Raw genomic sequence first — 27,058 nt, 5'->3', positions numbered from 1 at the left:
TTCTCCATCTACCTCTAGAGATACCTGTCTCTTATCAAACATCTTTTTAAATTCGGCCTGGAACAGGGAATAATTATTCAAAGCCAAACTCCTTTGACTCACCAAGAGACTTCCCCACGCAGATGCTTCTCCTGATAAATAAGATAATGTAAATGTGACCTTGGAAGCATCCGTAGAAAATAACTCGGGACGACTTAAGAAATGTAATTCACACTGAGTCTGAAAAATTTGAAACTTTCTTGGATCTCCCAAAAAACGCTCAGGAGCAGCCAAAGGAACTGGCATAACTAAAGTTCCTAAACCACCCACCACTTCCCTTGAAAGTCTATGTTCTTGTTCTTCCCCTACTCTCACCAACTCAGGTGGGTTTCCTGCACCTTCCGAAACTTCCACTTCCTTTTCTTGTATTTGTGTTACCTTTAAATTTAACTCATCTATTCTTTTATTAAGATTTGAGTATTCTCGATGAGCCACCCGTAACTCTTCTCTAATTTCCCTAACCATTTCTCCCAACGCCTCCATGGCTGTCTCGTCGGGGTTCATACAGCTTGGGCAGACTTTTTCTTTTTTTATGGGCCTTTCATTCTGTCAGGCTGAGATCCTGGTGTCTGCAGAAGCTGCTGAGCCCCCGACAATCCACCCAAAATGTGGCACTCTGAGCTGATACTATAAACTGCTCAGTTTACCTCACTTCCAGGGGAAAGGGGGAAGGGACAAATTAACAAACACCAGGCTGGAAGCTAAGACTAGCTGGTTCTTCACCTGTGGTAAAACAAACATATAATACACCTTGTTATTCATGAGGCACTATACTAACCTTAAGTATCAATATCCTTTACCAAATATAGTAAAAACCATACCTGGAACTTCTCTACAAAATGCCCAGAGAAGTGATAAGCTGACTAGACTTCCTTACTAGTTGACTTGAATCTCAACGATCATTCAGCCTTCTTAGTAGGTCCATGAATGTGAAATTAACTTTGCAGGTAATCTTCTTTAAACTCAAGAAGCTTGAACAAAGTCTTAAGTTCATTAAAAGTAAATGGAAGTTCTAGTGTTTCTGGAAAGTATTTATATTTCTTCTTATTAATTTCTTTTTAGAGTGTTTTTACTTAAATAAACAGTTCTTGAAACTTGCGTCAAAAATCTCACGTGGAAATCTCTTGAACTCGCATAGGGATCCAAACTGAGTGAAGATCGTTGAAGCGCTGTAGGTTAATCCGCAGGAAAAAACCACACGCACTTATCCAAGGAGCGAGTAAACTCACACGCGCTGAAATCGAACCGCGAGAGAAAAAACCACACGCGCTTTGTCCAGAATGCGAAAACATTCACACGCGCTAAGTCGAAACCGCGGGAAAAAATCCACACGCGATTAAACGAAAACACGCACACGCGCTGAAGTTCAACCGCGGGAAATATCCACACGCGCTTAGTCCAAGATGCGAGCACACGCACACGCGCTGACGACAAACCGCGGGTAAAAATCCACACGCGCTTAGTCCAAGATGCGAACACACGCACACGCGCTAAAGTCGGAACAGCGGGAAAAATCCACACGCGCTTAATACAAGATGCACACCCGCGGAAATCCAACCGCGGGTAGAAAAAACACACGCACAAGAGTATCACGCGACACCATAGAGCTCGCGCTAGATACTCAAGCGAAGACTCTCACGCGCAGGCTTTTGTTAACGGAAAAACCACGCGCTTGATAGAAAACGTAGCGTAGCAAAGCCAAACATGCGACAGCAATATAGTTCTTAGTAAATATTTTTCATATGAACTTGAAAATCAGATTAAATCTTCTACAATGACATTATAGAAAGAGTCTTGAGTTTTAAAAGGACTTATCTTGTGAAGAGTCTTTGAAACTTTTTTCTTTTTGGATAACTCGAAATCTTCTTACTCCTGTTCAGTGCCAAAATGAATCTCCGCAAGATTCCTGTTTGCTTTTCCAAATAAGCCGCTCGACCGCTTGAAACTTGAAACCCCTGAACAAGTTAAGCAGGAGCAGCTTAATACACGACCTCTCAGTTGGGCAAAGACGATGAAAGGCAGTTTAGAATGTTCACTGTCTTCCCTATAAACAATCACCAGCCAATCAGAACTTAGACTGAGGACCTCCATCTTGGCTTGGGGCATTCTCCATAGACTGCAATGAATGTTAAGGGCAAAATTGGCTGTTTTAAAATTAAACTCATAATAAATTCCAAAAACCTTTCTATACTAATTTTCCCCAGACCTAATGTCTCAGAATATGTCACTGTATCCTAACAGTACCTGACACCAGGGCACGCATTTTCGCACCACGGACAAGCCTTTTTGGGATGCCTGACGACCAGGTCTACGGCAGGTATAGGTTTCCACCCCATATCATCCTAGACCTGGTCAGGGAGTGGGAAGATGACCTCACATCCCCCACCCTTTGCTCCCAAGCATTGAGCCCCTTGGAGAAGCTGCTCAATGTCCTGCATTTTTTGGCCACTGGGTCATTTCAGCAAACTACTGCCATAGTGGGGGGGGGTCTCACAGGCCACGCAGTCACGCTGCCTACACCAGGTACTGGCAATCATGACAGCGCGCCCCTCAGTCCGCAGGCACATATACATGCCCAGAACACCCGCAGAAAGGCAGGCCGTTGTCCTGGATTTTTTCAGGGTGGCACACTTCCCCAAAGTGCTCGGTGCCATAGATTGCACCCATGTGGCCCTACGTCCACCTAGGGCCATTGAGCACATCTACCAAAACCGCAAGCACTGGCATTCCATCAATGTACAGGTGGTATGTGATGCAAAGGGAATCATCACCTCTGTCTATGCAAACTACCCTGGCTCCACCCATGACAGTTTCATATACAGAATGTCCGCCCTGAGCCGGGCCCTGGAAGCTGGGCAGCATGGCGACACATGACTCCTAGGTCAGTACAAATGCCCTTGCACATGCATGCAAGTCACACACAGACAAATATCCAAACCCTAATAATCTCAACTATTATCACCTCCCCAGGGGACAGTGCCTACCCTCTGAGCAACCACATGATGACGCCAATCCGGAACCCCACAACACCACCCCAGGTAAGATACAACGCCGCCCATATTGCAACCAGGGGCATAGTGGAGCGCACATTCGGAGTGCTCAAGTCACGTTTCCGCTCCCTTGACCGCTCTGGTGGGCAACTACTCTTTGCACCACCAGTAGTGTGCAGGATCATTGTGGCAGCATGTGTCCTGCACAATGTTGCAACACGGCAGGGCGTCCCGGTGGACATGGTGGTGCCCCCACATCCCCAACCACAGGCACAGGCGCTGCCCATGGGAGGGGACAGGGCACGTGGCGAGGAAGCCCGGACCCAGCTTGTGGCCACATTTTTCACCTAAACTCCCACCCCTGCGGAGTGCACACAGGCCTGGCACATACCAGGTGACAATCAATGATGACAAAGAGACAGTCAACTGTCACAACCCTACCACCCTGAGATAGTTGCCATGGAAGTGCCACATCGTCTGCATCCCTAGCTACTTAAACACAAGCTGTCCTGTGTGACCAAAAGGCACACATATGACATATAACATGATATGGGCCATACACAAGTATTCCAAGGCGCAATGAGGCAGGGTGGGGGGAACAAGGGAACACAGAGAACGGTACTACTAGGCCAGGTGTCATTGAGATTGTGCAAGTGCAGGGGTAGGGGGAAGGGAAAAGTGCAAGGGGAAGGGTGGGGGGGGGGGAGTCCAGTACAGGGGAAGTAGCCCAAAAAAATAATACATAGGCCGCCTGGTGGCAACTGCAAAGGTAAGTGCAGACAAGTACTGGGAAGGGAGGGCTGTAGGGATAGAGAGACAGTACTGCAGTGCAGGGGTTGCCAGGGAGGCAGTGCAAGTGGAGAGTGGCTGGGCCAGGGACCGAGGTCAGTGAGAGTGGCCCAGTTGCAGCTCCTGTGCAGTTCCAGTGAAGAATTCTGCAAGAGAGAGGCAGAGAGGAAGCAGAAGCAAAGAGGAAGGTCTTGAGGTGCTTCCAGAACTGGAGATGGTTCCCCTCAAGTTCAAGTCAGGCAGGAAGTCTGTTCCAGGGGGAGGGCCCTGCTGCGGAGAGAAATCTACCCCCAGCTAGTTGCTCTGAGAAGCGGATGACCCGGACATGCAAGGTGTGCATCACACACACCTGCAAAACAGGCCATGGCCATCACTGTCATGTCACTCAAACCCTCCCAAACATCAAAATGACATGGCAAGCAATACCCATACACCAACGCAGTAACGATAAGGTACACATTGACATGTCCTAAATGTACAGTGGCATCGGACAATGATGCCTGACCCGGAATCAGATGAAATGACAGACCAACAAAATCTCCCACCCAAAATAAGTCATTTCCAAATGCATTACAACAGTCGTAGACGTAACATCACAATGAATGCCTGTCTACATGCACATTATGCATTGCAAAATCAACACTGCAGCTCATGCGTGCAGTGTCCTACTCCTGCATCACACTGCTCAGCGCACAGCACAGTGAACAGCCATTGTGTGTGATGCACACCCTGAGCATCACATCTAAGTGACAGACCACATCAAGCATCAAATTAGGCATGTACTGGATCCATAATCGGTCACAGAACATGTGCTGCCAGGACACAGTGGGCACCAGAAGGCAAACAGTGTACACATGGATATGCAAGGGTGGGAGTACATGTAGTGCATCCGAGTGCAAGTGTGTGTTTCTGCAAGGACATGCACTCCACATATGCATGTACACTCAAGTGACCATCAGTGTTCCCTACACATCATATGTGAACATCCACCATGTGTACACCCCATCATGTCAAACCACAACTATCCCCTCGCACCTGAAAGGAAAACACAACACATGAACAGGCATTGATCAGCAGAACACAACATGTACATAGGATACCACCATTACTATGTCAGAGTTCCCATCACACTGCAGGGCAAGGCAACTATCAACAACAACCCCCCCCCCTCACAAATGACCATGACCCACTGAACAACTGCACCTGGGTCATAGAGCCTCCAAACCTCAATTCCACCTGGCCACAGGATCACCTTTACCCTTCGTCACCATCTCCCACCTTGTGTGTAAAAAGATGCCTGAACCCTCAGAATCCACACTCATTTCCAAAATCACAAAATCCAAGGCATAAAAACGAACCCGAACACCCTCCAGTAGATGACTTGACGTAGCAGTACCTCACAAAGGCCAAGTACTACCACAATGATGCAACAACCAAGGTAGCACAGCAAAACAATGTCACGACAGGATGTGAGACATGTGTGGTACATGACATAGGATGATGCACCATGAATGGATGTGTACTGTCACAGGTCCCCTGTACAGGCGCGGGAGTGTCACGAAACAACCACCCCCACCATGTCCCAGGTGCCTGCAAGGTCAAACTCACACAGGCCCCTGAGACCCTGGTGGGGAATGAGGTTCAGGGATATGCAGTCAGGACAGGTGTTGACACACTGGATGACTGGAATGAGTGGCAGGAGAGGGGAGGAGGAATGACACATGAAACTAGGGAATGCACGAAAATGTACAACCTGCATGAACACATACACAATCCAAACAAACTTGGACAACATTGTCATGGCCTTCTGTAGTCCAGGCTCAGGAGTGGTACGAACCAACCACCCCCTCTAGGGTTTTGGCGCCTGCAAGTTCGGGGCTTACACAGGCATCCGCAACCCCAGTGGGGAAAGAGGGTCAGGGAACGTTGCTTGGATAGGCATGGGAAGCAGGAACACCGGGTAGAGGGTACAGGTTTCAAAATTGCATAGGATCACGGGTGATTAGGGAGAAAAAACATACCAAATTGAACCACACATACATCCATGCATCAGTACAATCCCCAGCAAGCCTATGCAGAGCAGTTCGAAAGAAAAAACAACAAGACACTTAGCTCTGGTTTTGAGTGCTTGCCTCCTGCCTGCGCACTCTCAGGTCCGGTTACAGGAGCACTGCAATGCTGCAAAGAGAGCCACAGTCAACAACCTGTACGTGCCAATTACACAAAAACACAACACCAAACATGCCCCATAGCAACAAACTACTCTACAAACAGACAGTCTGTGCTCGATGCTTCGTACCCATATATAATATCACCCCTGTAACGGGTCACACCGTCAATGCAGTAAGTCAGCCGCTGGTGGGTGCGTGGCAAATGGAATACCAATGTGTCACAATTCACACAACATGCAATGTTCCCTGGGTAAGCAGACAGGCCCATATAGCAAGCCATGACTACAGAGCAAGTTGCGTACCACCATGACCGAAACAAAGTTGGCAGTGCATTTATCATGAAGTATGTGGAAAAGACATGCACTGCACCCGAGTATGTCCCTTGCTGTATGTCCCTGTGAGCTGCCCCTTTCCATGTCTCGGAAGGCTACATGGTTGATACAAGTGCCTCAAAGAACCTTGGTGTACCGGAGGGTATGTGCCACTGCCCCTGTATGTGTCCCAGACAACCCTACTATCAACAGCCATCAGTCCACAAACACATCTGAGCTGCATTGTGTGCTTCAACACCAATATTCGTCTAAGCTCACCCTCAGTGCTGTGACTAAGCCTGCATGTGCAACTCGCCTGGTGCAAGCTTTGCTGTGTCGTGGCCCCCCTGTGATGCTCACCTTGCCTGGAGTTCCTTGGAACATGTCAGCAGTTCTAGGATGTGGGTCTGCAATCACTGTGCCTCTGCTTGTGCACACATGTGCATGTGGGCACCAACAAACGGGTCAAGAATTCCGTCGTCCAATGGGCCATGTCTGCTGGCAAAGGTGCTCTGGAGGCTCGTCCCCCTGCAGAAAGGGCATGAAACACATGATTAATGCTTCAAAGTCATCTGTGTGTGTCTCATCAGGCATCTCATTACTTGACCATGTCAGAGAGTCACATCACAAATCACACCATCAGTCCGTCTTTCACCTCCAAAGTGTGGAACACTATCTACAGCATGAATTGCAACAAGCACGTGTACAGGAAAGATATTAAACATACTACACAATGCATAGCAATCAATGTCCACATTAATCATGACACACCCCATCTAGCAAAAGCTGAACAGTGGACAATGACACCTAAATCATCCCCACTAGGTGTCAACACAAGTCACACAGCACCAGACATGCCACAGATATGACAGTTCAAAGCCCTTGTGTAATATTCTGTAACACCGAACCATCCTTGCGAGCCCATGGATAAGGGAGGCAGGAGTGGCATATGTGAGTCAAGGACCCCAAGCAGCAAACACATACACAAGACAACCATGAAGGGCCCAGCTGGAATAGACAGTGGATGCCTTCAAAAGCCACAAAGCACTGCACTGTCACATGAAAGCACAATAGACTAGCAATTTTAAACTAACTCAACTATTAACTAATTACACTAACTATGGAAAACCTACATTGCCTATTTAAACTAACTATCAAACAGAAACTTAACTAACTAAACTAAAAGAAAAATCAAAAATGGCCACATACGACCCGGGGGGGAGGGGAGGCACCCAGGAGGGGGGAGGTACAGGGTGCTGCTCAACATCCACATGCGATGATGCTGAGCCAAAAAAAAAATCCTCCATGGGCTCAACGCCTGCACAGCACGACCTATGTGGGAGATAGATGGTCGTCCGAGTCTGGCTCATCCTGGAAAGGAGGACGTGGCACAGTAGCCTGGCCGCGCCTAGCCGCAGCTTGCCCCTCGTCGGCAGCAAGTCTGCCGGACGGGTGAGCCTGGTTCTGTGTGGCGATGTGACGTAGGTCTGCATGCAGAACCTCACGTGATACACGTGCTTCCTCTTGCAAGCTAGCACGTGTAACACGGAGTTCCTCCTGCAAGGCCTGCTGGACAACCGCTGCACCTCCCGGCAAGCCTGTAGCTCAGCCGAGATGGTACGCTCAAGCTGTGCAAACCTCTCCTCTGCCTGCTGCCTCTGGGACATCATAAGGACACCCAGAGTGGATCTGAGGGAAGCATACTCCTCCCTCAGGGCATCCATGTGCGCCTCTGCGTGAGCAGCAATTGCTTGATGCAGAGACAACATTTCAGCCTGGCGTGCCCTGTCTGAGGCCGCCATGCCCAGCCTGAGCGAGCGGGCCGTGGACCGTGCCGCCTGCTGCTGGAGAAGCACCTGCCTAGCAGGGGGGAGCACAGATCGGGCCACACGCTCCATGCTCTCAGCGATGTTCTCCATTGCTGCCCCCTGCCGTTCGGAATTGGCAGTCATGTCTTGCTCCCACTCAGTATACAGCGGTTGCGCGCGGCGACCGCGTTTCCGGGCTTGACCCCTGCGGGACCCAAGGACCGGGGGTCCTCGCTGTGTTGGCACCGCCTGCGGCTGCACGACTACATGCCCCCGTCGACGTGATGTCCCAGGCACATCAGTGACTGGTGTGGAGGGTGACCCTGCGTCCCGATCCACCACGGGCGGAGGAACCAAGACTGTCTGATCCCTCAGTGCAGGTGTCGCAGACAGAGGAGTGTCCACATCAGAATCACTCACCCCTGACACATGGACTTGATGCTCATCCAACTCAACATGGACGTCAGAGTCGTCATCAAGGCTGGACGCATAGGCAGCCAGAGACAAGATGGACTGCAGCACTTGGGGGTTTTCGTGGCCTACCACCCCACGACCCCCACTAGTGCCGGGTTGATGTGGTGTTACCAATCCTGTGTCTGGCATGACAACACCATCCTCCGCCTCCATTGCGTCATCACCTGAAAAATAGAGAGAAAAAGGTCACTACACATGTCAGAAGCACACGACACACACACACACCGACAGCAAAGGCATCCGGCAGACATGTGACACACAACATATGACCTGGCATGCATGCTGGGTCTACTTTGAATAGCTTCTGTGATCAGACCTGTTGAAAGGTGGCAGTTTCCATGGAAGTACAAGCACTCCATGGTGTGTGCCAGGAAATGTGAAGGCAGTGCAATGTCAAATTCAGACATCACGTGCATTGTGCATTCAATGTGTACCATGTCTAGAAGCCAAGCACCCCTCAACCCCAGTACCAAAGCAGGGATGCCTAGCATGGTATCAAAAGGCTGACCATACACCTGTGTATTGACAGGCAGTGTTGACTGGTATCAACAGCTTAATGTGATACAAATTACAACACTGCAAATGATGCTGGGACAGTGGGCAGGACACATGATGAAAACTCCGGAGGCCGCCCACGTGTGAAGAAGACACAAGAGTTGGACAGAGTCATTGGCCATTGAACAGGCTGAGGCCTGTGAGCCACACAGATTGTCAGGGCCTAAACATTTTTTTTTTTTTTTAAATTTCTTTATTAACTTTTACAACAAAATATACACAGAAAATCAATGGTCGATCAATGCCACATGAGTACTTCAAAGGAACATAAAACAAATTCCCCCTCCCTCCCCACCCTTTTCTCCCGAGACCACAGTTAGAACTCCAATCTTTGTTTTAGACCCTCGACGGACCTGGACTGTCAGAGCTTTCCGAAGCGCTCTCTCGCGCTGCTGGGTGGAGCAGCGGCACAGTTAATGCCACCCACCGGAGTAGTTCTTCACTAGATTCTAATCTCTGTACTTGGATTGCGGTTTCCCAAGCAGCAGTCTCGGCCGTTATCCATCTTTTGAGATCGGCCCACCAACAGGCTTCACTCGGGCCTCTTGCGCTTTTCCAGCTCATAGCTATACGTCTTTTCGCCGTTATGTATATTAAGTCCCTGAGCTTGTTGAGGGGTTTGTTTTTGCTGTTTCTCGTATAGCTACCCAATATGCAGGCTGCTGGGTCAAGAATGTCTATTACTATTTCAGCATGTGCTACCTTTTCCTTCACTTGGGCCCAGAACCTTTGAATAGAGGGACAACCCCAGAACATGTGGGTCATTCCGGCCTTTGGCGTATTGCATTTGGGGCATGTCTGGACTGTGGCTCCCCTGAACCTGGATATGGCTTCTGGTGTGAGGTAGGCTCTATTAGTAATGTAGAGTTGTATGAGCTGTAGGCGGGCATTCCTAGATATTTTTTTGTGGTAGTGGGTTATCTTTTCCCATGTTTTATCTTCAAACTCTCTACCCAATTCGGTCTCCCATCTGTTCTTGCATTTGAGTTCGTTTGTGGTTGTGCCCTGCAGCAGCGCCTCATATAGTCTGGAGGTTTCGTGGCCTCCCTCAGCAGTGTCAAGCATGGACTCTACGGTCTCGTTTTCTATGAACTGGTTTGCGGCTTCCGGCCATCTCTTCTTTATGGCTTGGAGTACTGCCCTGTGGAGCAGAAACTGGCCTGTGGGTAGGCCTGTAGACTCACTGAGGTCGATAAACGACATTAGTTCCTGTTCACTGGTGAGGTCCCCTAGCACCGGCACCCCCCAAGGTTCCCATAGGGTGCGTATTTCCTTGTGCCCCCACGGGTGTTTGGCCATGATTGCGGCGATGGGAATCTGCGGGGAGAGCGGGTCCGCCGACCCCACTTTTGCGCAGGCACGCCTCCAGAGCTGGGTCCCCAGTTTAACTAGATAAGGGTAATGCCCTAGTGTCTCCCTTTCAACCCACAATGTGTCCCTAAGTAGCAAGGTAGGCAGGGCTGGCTGGAGAAGTCGGGTGTCAATGGTGGTTTCGTCGGCCATCCATTGTGTCACGTGTCTAAGCTGGCTGGCCAAGTAATACAGCTCGAAATTAGGGACCTTCAGCCCCCCCCTCTCATAGGGTCTTTGGAGATTTTCAAGCGCTACTCTGTGCCTACTCCCCTGCCAGAGGAATCTTCTACAAAGTTTGTTCAGGTCTCTGAAAAAGGAGGGGGAAATGTTGAAGGGAACGTTGGTGAAGAAATGCAGTAGACGTGGGAGTGCAACCATCTTGAGTAGGCCCGCTCTCCCCGCCACCGATAGAGGGAGTTTCCCCCAAAAGACCATGGACTTTTCAATGGAGTCTTTGGCTCTGACTGTATTAAGGATATGTTCCGTGCTGGGGTTGCGGTGTATGGTGACACCAAGGTATCTGAAGGAAGTCGGCTGCCATTTAAGGTCTAGCGGGGGTAGGGATCCCAGTTCGTCCCTGTGTAAAGCAGCCAAGGGGTAGAGACATGATTTTTCCTTGTTGATCCTAATGCCCGTGAGTTTATGAAAACATTCTAGGGTCTCTAGTATGTAGGGCAGGAGGTGCTCTGGATTGTGAAGGTATAGCAGCATGTCGTCTGCGTACATGGACACAAGATGAGTCACCCCATCCAGTTCAATGCCACCGTCACCATATTCTTGTCGGAGATACGCTGCTACCGGCTCAGCCGCAATAATATAGAGCATAGGGGACAGTGGACATCCTTGTCGGGTGCCTCTGTGAAGGGGCCATTTATCAGAATACGTCCTGTTGGTGCGCACTCTGGCGGTAGGGCAGGAGTAGACCAATTGGGTCCATGTCAGGAAGGCGGGCCCGATCCCCATTTTGCCCATAGTAGCATACAACCACTCCCATCTCACCGAATCGAAGGCCTTGGTGGCGTCCAATGACGCCACCGCATATTTTCGGGGGTTATGCTCAGTGGCGTATATGATGTGGTGCAACCTACGCAGGTTTTCGGTAATAGAGCGCCCCGGTACGTAGCCAGTCTGGTCTTTGTGGATCAGCTGGGGGATCGCTCTGCGTAGCCTATTCGCAAGAAGTGCTGTTAAAATTTTGCAGTCCACATTTAGCATAGAAAGTGGTCTATAAGACCCGCAGTCTGTTCCATCCCTCCCAGGTTTTAGCAAAGGGATTATTATGGCCTCCCTCATGGAGTCAGGGAGGGTGCCATGCTCATATGCCTCATTGAAAACCCGTGCTAGTATTGGGGCGAGGGCGTCGTCATATGTCTTATAAAATTCCCCTGGCATGCCATCTGCGCCTGGCGCTTTTCCGGTTGGTAAGGATCTGATTATAGCTAACACCTCATCTAGGGTAATTGGCTCCTCTAGGGCCTCGGCCGTCTGGGCATCTAGTGAAGGTAGCACTATGCTACTCAGGGCATCCTCTATTTCAGTGTCGGTGGGGGGCGGGGATTTGGAGTAGAGTTCTCGGTAGAACTCGGAGAAGACCAAGTTAATCTCTTCTTGGGTATGTGCAGTGGTGCCATCTGGTCTGAGTATGGAGCAAATGGGTGACCTGGGGACTTCTCTTTTGTAGAGCCAAGCTAATAGTTTGCCAGGTTTGTCCCCCAGTGCGTGCGTTCTTTCGGAATGTTTAGCGAAGCTCAATTTTCCCAGCGACTCCCAGTGAGCCAGGCAGGCCTGTCTCAATTCAGTAATTTTCTGTATATGTTCCGGGGTCGAGTCTGCCCCACCCTCCAGCACCCTCAGTTCTCTTTCAGCGCCCACTAGGGAGGTTGTGATGGACTTCAGGGTACCCCCAATTGTGGCTATCATCTCACCTCTCATAACCACTTTATAAGCCTCCCAAGCTGTTCCGATGTAGTCCACGCTATCTAAGTTGTTATGCCAGTACTCCTCTGTGCTGTCTCTTATATGTTCTCTAAAGGCTGTGTTCAATAAGGCCTCAGCTCTAAGTCTCCACGTGGGAACTGGGGGTCTAGGGGGGTATACCTCCCAGGTGGCTTGCATGGGAGAGTGGTCTGACAGCACCCTGGGCAGGTAACGTGCATCCCCAAACCTATCAAGCTGCCCCTGGCTTATTAAGATATAGTCCAATCTGGTGTGGACCTTGTGAGGTGGGGAGAAAAAGGAATATTCTCTTTCCTCCGGGTTCCGCTCCCTCCACAGGTCACATAGTGCCAGTTGGGTTATTAGTTTAGAGAGTACTTTGGCCGGGGGGGAAGGGCGGGAGTGCTTAGAGTCGGACCTGTCTTTCAGGGGGTCCAACGTGCAATTGTGATCGCCCCCCCAAATCACTGTGCAGTCTACATAGGGGCCAATCCTAGAATAAAGGGAGTGGAAGAATGCTGTGGCGTCATGGTTAGGTGCATACGTGCTAATCAGACATATCTCCCTCCCTTCCACGGTCCCCTGTACCAGTGCCATCCTGCCTTCGTTGTCTGTCTTGGTGTTCCCTACTTTAAAAGGAATGGATGGGTCTATCCATATCAGGACCCCTCTAGCGTATGAAGAGTAGGGGGATCCAATTAGGGTTCCACGCCATATTTTGGCCATAGCCTCTTGTCTGTCCTTTGTTAAATGTGTTTCCTGTAGCATGGCGATTCCCACCTTGCATCTGCGCAGGTAGGTGTATATCCGGCGTTGCTTAACAAAGCTATTCAAGCCCCTGACGTTCCACGTTAAAACGTTAATGCTTCCAGCCATGGGTGTCATGGTATCTGTAGATAGTCCTTTGCTCGGGCCCAGGCCTTACAAGTGATATTACTGTTAAGAAGTGTTCCTGTGGTCTCGGTGTGGTCAAACTAAAGGTCCCAACATGGGCTTCACCCCCTCGTGTCCCCTGCCTCATTGTATTCAAGACTTTTGTAACAACGGGTCCCCAAACATGACCCCTTAACTGCGAGATCCCAGAACATAGAACCATTAAACTTTTAACCAATAAAACCTGTCTAGTGGGGTTGCCCCCCCTCTGACTATCCCGTTTCCGCTCCGTTTGACCTAGGTCTACAGGTGCCCTACGGGTGGGTTAGTCACCCAAAAGAGTTACTGGGGAAAAAAGAAAGGTTGGCTCAACAGGTTAATGTTTCGCCGTTGGTCCTCAGTATGGCTCCGGTTGATTCCGTGTTGCCGCGTTTAGAGTGTCAAGCAGTGTGTCGTCGTCGACAGGTTTAGGGCCAGTGCGGCCGTGGTCAGGGCTCCGACCGGCGTGGTCGACGCTGTCCGATCTCAATGTCCGGAATTTGTTCCCTGTCCATCCACTCACATACTTCTGCAGTTGTATCGAAAAAATGGGCTTTATTGTTGACTAGGACCTTCAGTCTGGCGGGATATAGGAGCATGTACCGCAGGCCTGCGTTTTTCAATCTAACTTTGGTGTGGATGAATTGGGCTCTGCTCCTTTGAACCTGGAGGGTGTAGTCCGGGTAGATGGCGATTTTCACTGAGTTCCTGATTATGCTGCCGCCCGACCTGGAAAAAGCAAGGATCGTTTCTCTGTCTCTGTAATTAAGTACCTTGGCAATTATCGGCCTGGGTGGGTTTCCAGGTGGTGGCCTCTTGGCGAGGGATCTGTGGGCCCTTTCAATGGTGAATCCTTGGGACAAGTTACCAGCTCCAATTTCCTGGATCAGGAGGTTCTCCACATAGTTGGTGGGGTCGTTCCCTTCGATTCCCTCCGGTATGCCGAAGAGTCTGATGTTGTTTCGGCGTGCGCGCCCCTCCGCCTCATCTGCCCTGTCTTCTAAATTCTTAACTTTCTGAGTTAGAATGTCCACCTCTTTGAGGAGCAGCGTCTTTGCCTCCGTGTTTTCCTTAACTTGAGTCTCTAGCGCTTCGGTTCTGCCCGCTATGGATCGTACATCCTGCCTTAGCAAGTTTAAGTCTATAGCAACTGCGTCGATTTTACTCTCCATCGTTTTTTGTAACGTCCTGATGGCTTCCAGCAGCTGGGAGTTAGCGGGTTCGAGGGGCCCGTTGTTCGCCGCTGCTCCATGGTCGGGAACGGCATCCGCCCCCGCAGCCCCCGTGGCAGCGTAGGTCTCCATTGTTGTCTGCCTCTGTTTGTTCCTAGGCCCTTTGGTGGCCATAGCCTCGCATAAGCCTTCGCGCCTGCTGCCCATGAGGTGTTGACCGAAGTGGGGAGTCTCCGGGGTTATCAAGGGGTCCTCTGTGGTGGTCGCTCGAGTAGGGTGTTTAGATATGTCAGTCCCTTGCCCCGACTCCCAGCCAGGGGCTGCGCCCGTATTCAGCTTGTGTAGAGCGAAGGGCCTCCCCGTCCTATCTAGAACTTCCGCACCACGAAGTCCGGGCCCCCTCGCCCCTTTCGCCCCCTCCTTACTTCTTGGTGGGCGATTTCACCGATGTCCTAAACATGTGTGCAACGCAGGACTGAGCCACAGTTGACATGGGGAGGCCGATGAGATGGCAGGCAATGTATGTAACCAAGGACTCATATTACAGTGATCATCCAGTCAAGGACATAGGGGCATGCGTGCAATGCACATGGAGCATGAATGGGCACTCATGTCCCCGCGGGACATCTGACCAATGCACAGTACAAGTGAGATACCCTGCATAGAGTACTAAGGCTGTACCACACGGCATATGTCTGGCAGTTTCTACGCTGGAAGTTAGCATCTACACAGGACACATGAACAAGATACTACACATTGGCAGGATTGAAGCAGACCAGGGCAAAGGTGGAACTGGAGTGCAGAGTGGCGGAGGAGGGGCAAGGGAGCATGCCCACATGGAGTCCCGCATGCAGGCAGAGGAGACATGCATGACGGTAGCATTGCATTACTTACACATCAGAACCATGTACGCGTCACATGTAGCAGCAATCATGCACAACACATCCCACAAGTGAAACATACACGTCCTCAACAAACACGCATCAACACTCACTGGACTGGGCATCAAAGTCCAGCATCTCTCCCACTCCTTCGACCAATTCAGGTGGTATGAACTCTGCAACGAGAGCCTCATGCGGAGTGAGTTCTTCCTCCACTGGCGCAGGCCCACCGCCAGTCACCAGAGTCAAGTTGTAATTTGAGGCACGCTTGGCCTTAGTGCTGCGCTTGATGTCATTCCAACGCTTTTTGCACTCCTGCGCCGTGCGCACCTCATGGCCGAATGAACTGACATGTTCCGCAACATGCTTCCAGTGGGTGTCACGTTGGGCAGCCGTAGTCTGACTATTGGCACCCACTAGCATGTCACGGCTGTGTCCCCGCACGTAGTCCACGAGGAAGTCCAGTTCCTGCTTACAGAAAGGCTTCTTCCTCGACGTGCAGGAGGTCGTGGCTGTGTGTGGGGTCCCAGCCTGTGCTGCAGGTGCAACCTTCCTCCTCTTGGACTGTGGCGCAGATCCTGGCTGGCTAATGCCGCCCTGACCAGTATGGCCAGTGGGTTCGGTGGATTGAGCCAAGAGAGTGGCAGGTGGAGGGATGACCAAAGGCCTGACTTGTGTCAGTGGCAACTGGGTGCCCACTAATGGACCCTGCGCAGCAACATCAGCTGTGGCAGGGTAATTGACCGCAACGGTCCTGGTTGGCAGACTCACAACCGGGGTGCTGTTGGGTGCATCTGCCCCTGCACTTGCCAACACCCGGATGTTCGGGGCAGCAGATGACATGACTGCCCCAGGGACACGTGTCTTGGTCTGAGCAGCCCGGCGTGCCCCTATGGTTTCCCCCCTGGCCTGTTGGAGATCTACCAAGGGCTCTTCAAGTGCCAACGCAGCCTGCGCTGGCAGACCCTGAGCCTGGGTGGCGGTGTCCACAGCTTCACCTGCAGCTACCACTACCCTTGGGCCCGTGGCAGTCGATGGAACGGACTGCCGGGTCATACGGGTGCCAGTGCCAGATGCAGGAGCTGCATCCCCCGGAACCACAGGGGGTGGTGGCATGGCTGCACCGACACATGGCACAACATTGTGCTCAAGTGGCGCACCCCTGCCTCTTCCCCCTCTGTGGCTGCCCTGGACACCCTGGAGTCCCCCTACTCCCTGGTCACCACGACCACGTCCCTGACCACGCCCGCCACGAGGAGTACGCCCAGCTGAGGCGCCCCTCACCTTTGGTGGCCTCCCAACCATGGCACAGATGTAGTAGTGCTGGCACAGATGGAGTGGTGCCAATGGGAGGTGTACACCACAATTGACCTGGGCAATTGGGGTGAAAGGGGTGGGAAGCAAGATGTTAACAGCCCCCCTGCACCTGCAAGGCTGTATGTGACCCCGGTGATGTGGTGACGGGTCACGCAACGCTCAGGCACCCCAAAACTGCAGTAAAACCGTTCACGCAACCCTGCAGCCTACGTGCGTGGATTCAACCTCCCGAAGTACGCGGTGGCACCCAGTAACACGAATAACGCGTACGCGTGGGACACGCAGGCTACTATGACATCGAAAATGGGTGCAATACACAGGGGCACCCGCAGTGGGAAAAAGAGCGTGCGCGACTCACCATCTGACTAGCGCGATGCAGAAAAACATGTGTAGCCAATACCCCCGCCAAAAGAAGAGATACGTCCTTGATAGCTGTGAAGTTGTGATGGCGCGCGAAACAACAGGAAGCAGCAACACACGTCGATCTCCACGAAAGGCACGTACAGCGAACTGCTGAGCCCGCTCACCTTTAACCCGTGCTGAGGGAAATGCATGCGCGCGTCACTTCACTTACGCGCATGGGCCCTTTCCTCGTATTACATGCGGACGTGGTTTTTCACGCGTGCTTACGCGCATGGGCCCTTTCCTTGTATTACACGCGGACGTGCAGTTTTCCACGGACGCTTACGCGCATGGGCCCTTTCCTCGTATTACACGCGGACGTGCAGTTTTCCACGCGCGCTGAAATGCCCATGCACGTCTATACACGTCACGTCACAGGGGTGCTTGCGCTTGAGGGGCCTTCTGTCCAATGAAAATGCGTATGCGTGCAGAAGCGCTTACGTGCTAAGGGCCTTTCCTCGAATTACACGCTGACGTGCAGATTTTTCACATGGCAAATCACTCCGTATCAAGCTGGCCACGCTCCTGCCCAGAAGGCCAAACTACTGCCCCCCAGAGCCCCGAGCACCCTCCCACCTGCCATCTGCTGCTGCCCGACTGCCTGCTGCCCACGTGCCCTGCCATTTGCTGCCTGCACATCAGCCAGGGGTGCTGTTGCTGTGACCACCCCTGCTGGAACCGAAGACTCCCGACTGGGATTCGATCGCTCCACAGCCCAGCCCCAGGACCCAGTTGCCCACCCACTCCTGCCTCTGGGGTTGTCATGTCGGGGCAAACACCATCTGGGACCACTGACAACCCCCGGCCAGAGAGGCAGAGGGGCACCAGCTTCAGTGCCACCGAAGTTGGTGTCCTGGTGGAGCAAGTCCTGGGGCAGTATGATGCCCTCTTCGGAAGTTCCCGCGTCGACAAGGAAGGACGGACTCGGATCTGGACTGACATTGTGACTGCCATCAACGCGAGGGGGTGGCAGTCCGCGACTTACAACATGTCAAGAAGCGCTGGGAGGACTTCAGGTCCAGGACCCTGAACAAGGCCCGGCGCCTCTTGCAGGCAGCGGATGCCAAGGGGCGCCGGGGCCACTTGTCGGAAGAACAGATGAGGGTCCTGGAACGTATATCCCCAGCGCTCCACGTCCAGGTCCTTGAGAAGCAGACCCGTCTGGAGTCGAGCGGTGAGTGTGCATGCATCCTGATTGTGAGCAGTGCGTGTGGTGATTATTCAGTAGTGTGCAGGTTGCACATCTGTTTGTATGGGGTCGAGTATGGGTGGGGGTGTACAGGGCCGTGGGGCTGACACATGCGAGGGCTGGAATGTGTGAGACATGGATGGTGCTTGTGTGTGTAGGCTTGCATGCCAAATGCAGTTGTGTGGGCACACATGTTTGGATGAATGTGTATGTAAGTAGACATGTCTGTGATGTCACGCATGTATGTTGTTTTCGGCTGCATGTATCAGCACTGTGTACATGTGCATGTGTGTGTATTTGACAAGGGTGCAACAGTGATGCAACATAGATGCATGTGACAGCGGTATGTGGAAGCCTGATTGGCAGATGTGACATGGATGCCCGTCTGAACACTGCGACACTTGGCAGAGGTGTACACATGCATGCAAGTGTGGTGGTGTGTGTACATGTGTGGTGCACTTCCTGTGTTGCATGTGATGTCTGGCTCACCTTTGGCTGCTCATGCTGTTGTATGTGTATGGAAGGTGGTGGCAGTTGCGATATGGCTGTGGTATGGCTCATGTGTGCGAGTTGTAATGACATGTGTGTTGGGGATTGTGATGACATGTCTGAGATTTGCCAATGCCACTCATGTACAACTGTCATGTGTGTATGTGTCCATTGTACAGTGCCCTGATGCCTGTGTTTTGTTTCTCCCTGTCTGCAGCGTCAACTGATGAAGAGGGCGGAGAAGGTGCTGTGGAGCACAGCGGCGGAGATCCCACCGCCAGCCGGAGACGCAAGGCCCGGCTCCCCTCCCATGTTGTGATCTCGTCGGGGAGTGAGGAGTCCAGTGCCGCGTCCCAGGCCGCAGCTGCCGGGGGGAGGTCCAAGAGGCGGAGGTTGGAGTTGGACTCCTCGGCAGCAGAAGGGGCAGCTGGGACCCCACAGGGCCCAACAGGGGAAGATGGCACGGAGTCATCCAGGTTGGTGGGGGGTTTGGTGGAGGAGGAGGCCGTGCAAGCACCAGAGACGGGGTCTGGAAGTGGGGATCCCACTGGTGCTAGTGGTGCAGTGCAGGACCAGGGACAGGAGGCAGCACAGGCCGCCGCGGAGGTGCCTGTGTGCAATCCTGTCCCTGATCCTGTCCCTGCATCATCTTGCACCAGCAGGGATGCCTACATCCAGACCCGTTTTCAGGCAGGGGATGAGCTCACGTCAACTGGCCTTCCTCTGCCTGCGGACGTGGCTATCCGGGTCCGGGTTGAGCCTGTCCTGGCTGGTGTGGCGTTGCGTCAACGGGCCATGCGAGGTGGCCTGCAGTCTTTTCATGAGGAGACTGCACGTCATCTCGAATGGCTCGTTGACCACGTCAGCCTGCTGGGACAGGTCACCCAGGCCGGATTCCTCCGTCTGATGGGGCTTGCTACGACCCCCTCCTCAACTGGACCCCCTATGCGCCAGTCGTCTTCCGTGCCATCTTCCCACCCATCAGTCACCTGGGTGCCCTGTGGAGCTGCCTCTGACGGTGCGGCCAGGCTGGTGGAGGAGGCATCCCTGCCACAGTCGGGAGTCGGACGTCCAGCAGGGGTGGCCACATCTACGACTGCACCCCAGCCGGCGGACGATGTGCAGGCAGCAGGAGGCAGTGCACGGGCAGAGGCACAGCAGCAGCAGCAACGTGGTGGGAGCCATGAAGGCTTGGGGCCTTCAACATCGGAGGGGCAGGCATCGGCCGGAGGGCAGGAAGACCCAGGACAGAGAGTGTCTTCCATGTGGCAGCGGTTGGGCCACGCCATAGATGCGGAGCGGCAGCGGGTGGAAGAGTCACGGCTCACAATGGCCAGGGCGGAGAACTCCATGCGGAGGGCCCTGAGGCGGGCCGAGTGCCTCGAGGCAATCCGCAGGGGTTTGGAGGTGGACACGTCGACGGCCCTGCGGATCCTCGGGGCCATGGAGGAGGACCGCCTCCGGGACATTGAGGAGGAGTTCGATGATGCCCTGGCCCGGGACATCCACAAGTGAGCCGTGAAACTAGCCCGCTGCCCTTGTACATAGTTATGTAGGTAGTGTTAGGTTTCATTTTTGTCTTGATTTTATTTGGACCTTTCAGAAATTGGCCACATTTTTGTATATAGTTTATTTTATTAGTTAGTGTAGTTAGATAGGTTTCCTTTCTTTTGTTGGGATAATGGACCCTGGCTTGTTCCCATGTACATAGTTCATGTTGGATTGTATTTTTTTTTCACATTTTAACCATGGAGCAATGGCTTTCTTTTTTATTTCCCATTGGATTTTGTTTTGTGGACATTGACTTTGGACAACATTACTTTGGAATTTTATTTTTGGTTTTGCTTTTTTTCACGGACATGCTTCTTTTAATTTTTCTTCATTTTTGATTCTATTTATGTTTCCTTTAATACATATTTTTTGGTGAACTTCAATGTGTGGTATCTCATTGGTTTCATGGATTTCATGATATGTGTTTTAAGATTCACTGACACCCACTGGGTGTATGTGAGGGAAATGTGTTTGTTTCGGAACTTGCAATTGGTGTTATGTGATGTAATTGCAAATTATGAGTGGGTGGATGCAATACTCGGGTGGGTGTTTTGCATTTGGAGGCTGACCATAGGGACCAGGGATCTAGATTGTGATGACATGTTGGCTGGGGAACATGAGTTGCACATGGGTGGGGGCCTGCTGGCAGGTGCCCCACAGTGCTGGGGGGTGGGGGTGGTGGGGAACATGAGTTGGACATGGGTGGGGGCCTGCTGGCAGGTGCCCCACAGTGCTGGGGGGTGGGGGTGGTGGGGAACATAAGTTGGACATGGGTGGGGGCCTGCTGGCAGGTGCCCCACAGTGCTGGGGGTGGGGGTGGTGGGAGACATGAGTTGGACATGGGTGGGGGCCTGCTGGCAGGTGCCCCACAGTGCTGGGGGCTGGGGGTGGTGGGGAACATGAGTTGGACATGGGTGGGGGCCTGCTGGCAGGTGCCCCACAGTGCTGGGGGGGTGGGGGTGCTGGGAGACATGGGTGGGGGCCTGGTGGAGGCTGTCCCTGCACTGCTGGGGGGTGGGGGCGGTGGGAGACATGGGTGGGGGCCTGCTGGCAGGTGCCCCACAGTGCTGGGGGGTGGGGGTGGTGGGGAACATGAGTTGGACATGGGAGGGGGCCTGCTGGCAGGTGCCCCACAGTGCTGGGGGGTGGGGGTGGTGGGGAACATGAGTTGGACATGGGTGGGGGCCTGGTGGAGGCTGCCCCTGGTGGCTGGGGGGCGGGGGTGGTGGGGAACATGAGTTGGACATGGGTGGGGGCCTGCTGGCAGGTGCCCCACAGTGCTGGGGGGCGGGGGTGGTGGGGAACATGAGTTGGACACGGGTGGGGTCCTGGTGGAGGCTGCCCCTGGTGGCCGGGGGGTGGGTGTGCTGGGAGACATGGGTGGGGGCCTGGTGGAGGCTGCCCCTGGTGGCTGGGGGGTGGGGTGCTGGGAGACATGGGTGGGGGCCTGGTGGAGGCTGCCCCTGGTGGCTGGGGGGTGGGGGTGCTGGGGGACATGGGTGGCGGCCTGGTGGAGGCTGCCCCTGGTGACTGGGGGGGTGGGGGTGGTGGGAGACATGGGTGGGGGCCTGGTGGAGGCTGCCCCTGGTGGCTGGGGGGTGGGGTTGCTGGGAGACATGGGTGGGGGCCTGGTGGAGGCTGCCCCTGGTGACTGGGGGGTGGGGGTGGTGGGAGACATGGGTGGGGGCCTGGTGGAGGCTGCCCCTGGTGGCTGGGGGGTGGGGGTGCTGGGAGACATGGGTGGGGGCCTGGTGGAGGTTGCCCCTGCACTGCTGGGGGGTGGGGGTGCTGGGAGACATGGGTGGGGACCTGGTGGAGGGTGCCCCTGGTGACTGGGGGTGCAGGGGGACATGCGTTGGTGGGCAGTAGTGCAAGTTGACATGTGGGTTGGCTGGGGGTCATGGCCATGGTGGATGGTGTGCCTGCAGGACATGTGCAGGGTAGGCCCCTGTGGTGTGAGCCGTGGAGGGTGTAGAGGGAACACCTGGGAGGACCCACACGTGCAATTCACGTGTGGTGCTCCCTGCGCACCCCTGTAATACATGTACCCTGATGGAATCGCGTGTGGAACTTCCCGCGCACCCCTGAAATGCGCGTACCCTGCTCGCAGGGGCCCAATCGCATGTGGAACTTCCCGCGCTCCCCTGGAATACACGTATCCTGATGGAATTGCGTGTGGAACTTCCAGCGCACCCCTGGAATACACATACCCTGCTAATGTCGCGTGTGAAACTTCCCCCGCACCACGGAATACACATACCCTGATGAGATCGCGTGTGGAACTTCCCGCGCACCCCTGAAATACACGTGCCCTGCTGATGTCGCGTGTGAAACTTCCCCTGCACCCCAAAATACACGTACCATGATGAAATCGCGTGTGGAATTTCCTGCGCACCCCTGAGATACGCGTACCCCCAATCGCGTGTGGAAATTCCTGCGCATCCCTGAAATGCACGTACCCTGCTGAAATCGCATGTGGCACTTCCTGCGCACCCCTGAGATACGCGTACCCCTGCTCGCACGGGCCCAATCGCGTGTGGAAATTCCTGCGCACCCCTGAAATACATGTAGCCTGCTGAAATTGCGTGTGGCACTTCCTGCGCACCCCTGAGATACGCGTACCCTGCGGAAATCGCGTGTGGCACTTCCCGCGCACCCCTGAAATACGCGTACCCTGCTCGCACGGGGCCAATCGCGTGAGGTACTTCCCGCGCACCCCAGTGATACATGTAGCCCGCTTGCCGTGCTGGTACAGGGTTAGCGCAGCCCTTTGCACTGGATTGGGTATATTGATGGCTTTTCCCTGCGCGAGAGGCCTTCTTGGGGGTGTAACTGGCGCTGCTGCAGGGTCGCTGCGCCACTGTGCGCCACGGCTGGTTTTGGTGGCTGGAATCCGTGAATACGCTGTGCGCGGAAATGGATTTTAGGGCACGCGGCTGGCGCAGGGATTCGCACGCACACACTGTGCGCCAGCCGCGTGCGCCACTTGTGCGCTGAATTCTATGAATTACCCCTTAAATGGTTTGAATTAGCTCTCTACCTTGTAGCAGAAAACAAATATGAAATAACTGAGCCCTTAATACTCCTTAATAGTTTGCAGTTATTGCACTACAAAACTTGACAACAACCAAACTCCTTCACGTTCTATCACAAATAATTTGGAATTATACCCAGTACCAAAACCTCTACAACAACTTAATTTATATGAGAGCATCATAATTCAAACAGTACACCCATTTCAAGCAATAATAAGCCTTCAACCAAAAACAGCAAAATTACCTCCCTCTGAATTGGTAAAAGGCATTCGTGGAAAAGTAGTTTATTTACCATTAAATCTAAAAGAAAATGTGCATACTCTAGGAGTGCAACGTCCAATGCAGCAATCTTTAATTATATTAGTAAATGGAGTACCTACAAAAGACAAAGAAATATGGCAACAGCTGGTAGATTTATATAAAGTTAGACAAGCCTTCCAATATCTTAAAGAGAATAATGAATATTACAAAGAAATTAATATTGAAGAAAACTTGAAAGATACAACTGAAATAATTCAAGAAACACAAGAAGCTGGTCAATTTGAGCTACTAGATCCTGCGACAATATCAAATACTTTAGACCATTATACAATTCATCCTTTGCACTGTAATGACACCGTACAATATGTACTGGAAACTTACCAAATGCGTCAAACAAAAGGATCGCCAATCAGTATATGGGAAAAAAGTATAGAAGCACGTGCTTTTCCTCTACTCTTTCCTACTGGCAAAGGAGGAAGGTATGATGATAGACCTATTCAAATATCAGCTTCAGAATACCGCTCATTACGGATGTATTCTGAAGATCCCAGATTAAGACAAAATGTGGAATACATATTCCACCTACTCTTTGAAAGTGAACTAGCAACTTTATGTTACGGAGTTGCACACATATTAAAATCAGGATCACACTTTCAAAATATGACAGCTACACAATTATTAGAGAAAGTGCAACAAATCTATTAGCAAATATGCGTGGTACTAAAGAATACTGGTTTCGATGTCATGGAGATGTACGTTGTATGATCAGAAACCTTGGCTCACCCACTGCGTTTGTTACATTAAGTTGTGCAGAATATGCATGGGAAGATTTATATGATTTCCTACGCATATCAAATAAAAGCAAAACAAACATAGATATTCTAACTCCTGGAGAACTTTGTTCTTTTGATCCTGTTAATGTTTCAAGATATTTTCACCATCGCTTCATTGCTATGCTACATTTTATTTGTAATAAAACTGTTCCTCCCCTTGGAGAAGTGCAACACTTCTTTTGGAGAAAAGAATACCAAGCCAGAGGAGCGCCACATATCCACATGCTTTTATAGATTAAAGATGCTCCTAAATTTGGTCAAGACAGTGATGCCACTGTTTTACAGTTTATTGAAAAATATGTCACTTGTGAAATTCCATCAGAAGCCACAAATAGTGATCTTCATGCACACATTTTACAATTTCAATGACACAAATGTGGAAAATATTGTCGTCGCAAATACAAAAACAAAGGCAAATACTACACCAAATGCCGATTTGGTTTCCCTAGACCAGTTACAAATACAGGTCAAGTAAACAACCTCATGTCTTCAGTTAGACATAGTGTTAAAGGTAAGTCACCTAAAATACATATTACATAAAAAGAAAAGAAGAAGAAAAATATATCAATGATTATAATGCAATCGTTGCCCACTTATGGAATGCAAACATAGATGTGCAGTACATTGCAGACAATTCTACTGCAGTTGCACGATATGTCACAGCATACTTAACTAAAGCAGAAAAGACAGAGCTCCAAGACCTCTGGAATGACCTGTCATCAGATAAAACAGTATCTCAGAAATTATACAGCTTGGGCATAAAAATGCTCACCCATAGAGAATGTGGATCTTATGAAGCAGCTGATCGTTTAACTGGTACTTCATTGTATGGTAAATCTGAAAATATAGTATGGCTAAGTCTTGGTCCAGCTAAATCTAGAAAAAGAGTTCTAAAATCATATGAAGATATAGAAACAATAGCCAAACATGATCCCAACAGCCAAGACATTTTAAAAAACAATGTATTGGACACATACTACCCAAACAGAAGTAATACTTTGGAAAACATGTGTCTATGCCAAATAGCCCAAAACTACACAAACAAAAATAATATGAAACCTGATGAAAAAAAGGTAAACATAGAGTGACAGACTGTGAAGGCAGCTTAGTTAAACTCACTAAACCAAATTTAATTAATCATATCAAACTGTCATTGAAGACTCCTCAACATAAAGAAGTATATTACATGTCCCTGCTACAACTCTTCAAACCATGGAGAAAAGAAGAACAATTACTAGATAACTATGACTCATATGAGGATGCTTTCAAAGCAAATGAAAGCACTATAACTGATGTAAACTTTACACAGTACAAAACAATGTTGCACAATGAACAGCAACATGAAGAAGAACTCCAAGCCCAACTAGATAAGGATACTCCTGACAGTAGTCAACCTTCTGTAACAGGAAGCCAAGAACCACTGGGAGAACCACTAATAACAAATGAGGCAGAATTAGCTATGATAGAAGTAGAAAACACCATGTGTCAGTATGACGATAAGGAAGACTTAACTATACTACAATCAAAACTAAACAATGAGCAAAGTAGCATTTTTCAAGAAGTAACAAAACAAATTGCACATGGTGTAAAACATGAAAATAAAGAATGTTCCTGTCATAATTATAAACCTATACTACTGTACGTCAGTGGTGAAGTTGGTTCTGGCAAAACATTCCTAATCAAAATCATTAGTAAGTTCCTTCAACAATTGACAAACAACAAACTGTCAGCTGTTGTCACTGCCCCCACAGGTTTAGCTGCCTACAACATAGGTGGTGTTACATTACACCGATTACTACTATTACCAGTAGAACACCAGAACAAATTAGACTATTACAAACTTTCTGCAGAAGCTGCAATGGAATTACGCAGAGTATTGAAACAAATGAAAATGCTACTAATAGATGAAGTGAGCATGGTCTCCAACCTGATGTTAGCTTTGATTCCCCTCAGATTACAAGAAGTATTCAAAACAGACAATGAAATAATGTTAAATAAAGAAATGCAACCAATAATGGAAATTAGTGCCACAGACAAACTAGATGTACATGGTATGATACTACCCATGTGTGACCAAGCCACAACAAGACTAAATAATTTAGAAAAATCAATCTCAAACACAGCAGGCTTAGAAAAGATGTTAAAATTATCCTTAAATTGCAGAGTAATGCTTAAACGTAACCTTGACGTGGACCAAGGACTAGTTAATGGAGCACTGGGTACAGTTGTTGGCTTTCAAACATACCCACGTGACAACAAAATTCAGTTTGTCAATATACTCTTTGACAAACTTTCAGAAGTAAAACGGATAGGACGCTCAACAGCTAGATTCCTTCTCTTCAAAGATATGTATGTACGCAGAGAACAATTTTCTCTAACTCTTGCATACGCAGTCACGATTCATAAATCACAAGGTCTTACCCTAGACAAAGCAATGGTAGACATTGGTAACACAGTCTTTAAAGAAGGCATGAGCTACGTAGCACTATCACGCTTACGTACACTTGACGGTCTATTTCTAATCAACTTTGATGCAAGTAAAGTAAACGCTGATATTCCTTGCATTTTAGAATATAATAGACTTCGCTCAC

Source organism: Ambystoma mexicanum, chromosome 4p, assembly GCF_040938575.1.
Source record: "Ambystoma mexicanum isolate Mex_15411 chromosome 4p, UKY_AmexF1_1, whole genome shotgun sequence".
NCBI lineage: Eukaryota > Metazoa > Chordata > Amphibia > Caudata > Ambystomatidae > Ambystoma > Ambystoma mexicanum.
The sequence above is the reverse complement of the archived record's forward strand: the minus strand, read 5'-3'. Positions refer to the sequence as shown.